This window comes from Euprymna scolopes, chromosome 17 (assembly GCF_053919585.1).
Source record: "Euprymna scolopes isolate OS-2025 chromosome 17, ASM5391958v1, whole genome shotgun sequence".
Lineage (NCBI taxonomy): Eukaryota > Metazoa > Mollusca > Cephalopoda > Sepiida > Sepiolidae > Euprymna > Euprymna scolopes.
Window position 1 is genome coordinate 28,684,379 of NC_136498.1, and position 4,806 is coordinate 28,689,184.

General features: G+C 37.1%; 1 non-coding gene across 1 annotated transcript; it reads left to right on the top strand.

The window, feature by feature from the left end:
• Window positions 1-228: 228 nt before the first annotated feature.
• Window positions 229-297, top strand: Trnar-ucu (transfer RNA arginine (anticodon UCU)). Its single transcript has one exon. It is a non-coding gene; the product is annotated as a tRNA-Arg (tRNA).
• Window positions 298-4,806: the final 4,509 nt, after the last annotated feature.

Below are 4,806 nucleotides of genomic sequence, written 5' to 3' on the forward strand. Positions count from 1 at the left end.
CACTAGCAGAAATAATAATAATAATAATAATAATAATAATAATAATAATAATAATAATAATAATAATGATGGTGATGGTGATGGTGGTGATGGTGATGGTGATTGTGATGATGATGATGATAATAATAATAATAATAATAATAATAACAACAACAACAACAACAACAACAACAACAAACCAACCCCGGACAAGAATAACCATACAATATATATATTGCTGGAGTGCCCATGTAGCGCAGGGGATAGCGCGCTGGACTTCTAATCCAGCGGTCGTGAGTTCGAATCCCACCAGGAATGATTTTAATTTACCATAAATACGAATATCGGATGGGTCTTCCGGGTTCTTTGAAGAACAATGTATATGTATATATGTGTGTGTGTGTATATATATATATATAAACTAGAATGAAGACCGGATGTTCCCGGGGTTGATGATCAACAAATTTTTCAACCTCCCGTATTTTATTGTTATCGAAATCGGTGAAATCGCCCATTTTTCAATCAAATCGATTGATTACCTACTCTAGTTAAGAAACCACCACGGTGCACCAGGAGTAAGTTTCAAATAGCTCCTTGCAGTGACTTAATATACAATACATCGCAGTTTACATTGCATGGAAGAGAATCTACTGCTGGTTTTATAAAATTATTTTTATATAAAGGCTGGATAAAAGTTTAAAATGCAAAAGTCAAGTTGAATTGTGCCTTAAACAGAAACATTTATTTCGAACGTACCGTCGTTATACAGGGTGGGCCAAAATAAGGGTCCTATCTTTAAATATAATCATATATATATAGGACCCTTATTTTGGCCCACCCTGTATCAAAGGACCCGCTGTTAATTTTCTGCTTATAGGATAACTTCTGAAATGCCTTTGTGATGTTAAGCTGTATAAGGCGTTAACTTTAGTCACGATCGCCTGTTACTTCTTTAATTGAAATTTTCGATTAACGATTATCGATACGTATCGAAGACGAATGTACAAAATTTGATAAATAAGAATACTGTATTTGTGTGAAATTTTAAAAAATGACGGCTCCACCGTTTAGGAGTTCATAGGGAACGAACTCACGCACAATTCATTTCATATAAACGATAGATAGATAGATAGAGAGAGAGAGAGAGAGAGAGAGAGAGAGTGAGAGAGAGAGAGTGAGAGAGAGAGAGATTAACTGAGCCTGAGCGACATAGGTACTTGTCGGTGCGTGCGTACGTGTTTTGAAGTACGTTAATTATGAAAAATTTGATCTGATCTTCTCAGTTCCTAAAATAAAAGAGCACAAAGGATAGGAAAAAAAAAGAAGAAATATACTGAAATCATGTATTGATGTTAATCTTGTATTCGACGAGATGTTCTCGAGTTTTGTTTCCACGCAACATTAGTTAAAGTTCGCCTTCTTTCACCACCCCCGTTGGGCGGAACAATCTGCGTACGCACGTGTGTGTTATTTCAATGGAGAAACAAGTTCTCACCTGTAAAAGTCACTCTGCATATATGGCGAAGAGTATCGGAGATTGAGCGAAGGGAAAATCTATGCTTAAACTTAGTCGGATACACGTACCCGAACGCGCACATAAACACACCTAAACGCACACGTACTCATACGCGCATAACCCAGTAAGCACGGTATATTTTGTAATAATAATAATAATAATAATAATAATAATAATAATAATAATAATAATAATAGTAGTAGTAGTAGTAGTAGTAGTAGTACTAGGAGCACTAAGAACAATCCCGAAAAACTTTGAAAAAAGAATGCGAGAAATTGGAATCAGAGGAATGGCTGGAAAAATACAACAAACAACAATAATGAAAACAGCTGAAATATTAAAGAAAACTCTTGAATGTGGAGACTAATACACACGAACCACAAGCGTAGACCAGACAAACTGCTACAGAGACAAAACATGAAGCGCTACATGGAACCAAGAACATTGAAGCTGCACACCTATAAATTCTCTAACCCCATCCAATCCCCCATTACCACATCACTTCCCCCCCCCAAAGTGTGATACCGAATAGCCAAGTAGTCAAGGAGGAAGGAAAGACCGAGGAGTGAGCACTGACCAGACCTCCACTGTATAAGTGCGAAGATAACTGGGACCTTTGAGAGGGTTATTGCCACTCAAATTCTAGTAAAGACCAATGGCCACTGCCAACGAGAAATCAATGCCAAACAGCTGTTGCGATAATGCAAATTTATTTGCAAGTGTTATCAAAAGAGGTGGAGATTACTGGAAAATCTGGGGAGACTTGTTGTTACTCAGCTTCCAGAGAACATCACAAGCTGTATTCAATGAGATCTTTGATGACCTGTGTGAAAGCTCCTTGTGAGCCAATAAAAATAATTGAAAACGGTTGAAACATTAAGGAAAACCTTTGAATGCGGTGACTAACACACTTGAGCTACAGGCACCAACTGGACATACAGAAAATGCAGCAGATATAAAACACAAAGGAACATCACATGGAATCACGGAAACTGAAACTGTATAGTTGTAAGTTAATCCTAACCTGCGCCCCTGCCTCCCCATTTTTGTGTCACTATAAACTGGCGCCACACCAAATAAGTGAGAAGAGTCAAAGAGGATGGAAAGACCGAGAACTGAAAGCACTAGCCAGACCTCCGCTGGATGACTGAAAGCAGGACTGGAACCTTGAGAAGACTTATTGCCACACAAATTTAAGTGACGACCAATGATCACTGTCAACAAGAAATCAATGATAAGCGGCTGTTGCGATAACGCAAATCCATCTACAAAGTTTATCGAAAGAGGGGGATTGGTAGACTTGTTGTCACTCAGACTCCAGAGAACACCACAAGTTTACTGGTGAGTAAGTAATAATAGGGACAATAATGCAAGACAAACTCCGGTTATAAGAACGAATGAATAGTTATCTGTTATTGAAATTAAAGAACTAAACGGATAGATTTGAGATAGAAGACTTATTTGAGAGTGTGGACATTAATAAACTTGATGAAGTTATCGAATTGTCGAAGGTACAAGAAATAATTAAATTTGTGAACGAAAATATTGTAACTCGCGACAATCAAATCCTTTCCACAAAAGCAATCGTTAAACGTACGATTGTACATGGGAATACAAAAGAAAAAAAAGACATTGATATTTTCAGATTGTCAGGCGAGAAGCTAAGAGCTGACAATTTAGAACAGTAGTCGAACCTCCGATAAGTCAAGAGGGAAATACTTAAATCTGTCTCTACCAAAGTAAATGAAGTCTTTTCCATTTGTATCGGTATATAATTTAGATCATTGCATTAAAGTTATTAAAGTTGCTTCCAATACTGCGTCAAAGCTTTTCGGAACAGAAAAACGTGAAAAAGAAGTGAAGAAAGGGCCTTGTCGACGGAAACGTTTAAATGGACAAATAAGACAACTTAGAAAGGATTCAAGTAAAGTACAAGCTGTCGGAAATGACAAACTCAAAAGACAGAATGCTCGTGAAAGGCTAATCCGAAAATTTGACATACACGAAAACGGTTTCAAATGTGTAATTGAAGAAGTTAAACAGCGTATCACAGCTAAAACTATTAAACTATAAGCCAATCGTTACAGTGACTTAATTGAGCATTATCGGTAGAACAGACGGTTCAAGAATAACCAGAAACTTTTTTTTTAATTGACTAGAAGGAATTGAAAGAAGGAAGGACGTTATACCTGATGCTGGTCAATCTTGTGCATTCTGAAAAGGAATTTAGGAAAAGGAAGTAAAACATTAAAATGATGCAGAGTGGATGAAAGATACTGAAAGTGGTGTGTCTTCTAGAATAAAACGATAAATGAACATAAGTCACCGTTGAGATGCTGAAGATTGAGATGGTGAAGGTTGAAAGATTTCAAATCGGAGTCTAGGGATACTGGTTTAAAAACCCTCCAGCTCTTCGCCTACTTCTTGCAACAATGCTAAATGACGGTTTGACGACAGATAGCTTCTCTGGGTGGCTGACAAAGGACACTGCAGGGTTGATCATAAAATATAAGACAACAAGAGAGTGAAGTGACAAAGTTTAGACTAATCACTTGCCTCTCAGTGAAGTGGAAACTTTTCAGTAGCAAATTGTCTGAAAGTATCTATGGTCATTTGTTGGTTGTTTTTGTTTTACGGCATATCAACGCATTTCAGGTTATTTAATGCCGAATCCAAAGATTTTTAAGAAAAATTTTTAATAGAATATTTGTTATTTTCAAGTCGGTTTTTATTTAACCCATAGTTGGGACCCTAACAGGTACTACCACACCGGGTCAGAGTGGACCTGGGAACAATGGCAATTAAAGGGTGGCTCCACACTTCCCAAAGCCCGCAAGCTTGGGCCTCACCACTGGATATAGTTTAAGGTCATATTCAGGACCGATCATTTGTACCAAAACAATTTGCTGCCTGGGGAAAAGTAAGTCTGCCGAAAAAAACACACGAAGTACTAAGGATCAGTTTCTGATCGATAAAATGATCTTAAGAAACTGAAAACGAAGATTTACTAACTTAGATTATAAGAAGGCAGTTGGCAAGATGCCCTATTCATGGGTAGTGTATGTACTCAAATGTTTAGACATTTTCGGAATAGCCGTCAACATCCGAAGAATAGCATGAAAAATTGGAAAACCTTCAGAAAATATTGCCTTGGGCCAAATAAAAATTAAGAGAGCGATTTTACCTTCCTCTTTGCTTTTATTTTTTGTCATTAACTTGATTCTGTTGACACCTCTTTTACTGAATATGAAAGCAAGATATGAACTTGAAAAAAAAAAAACTTCCTACAGCTAACCATCGACTATTCATGG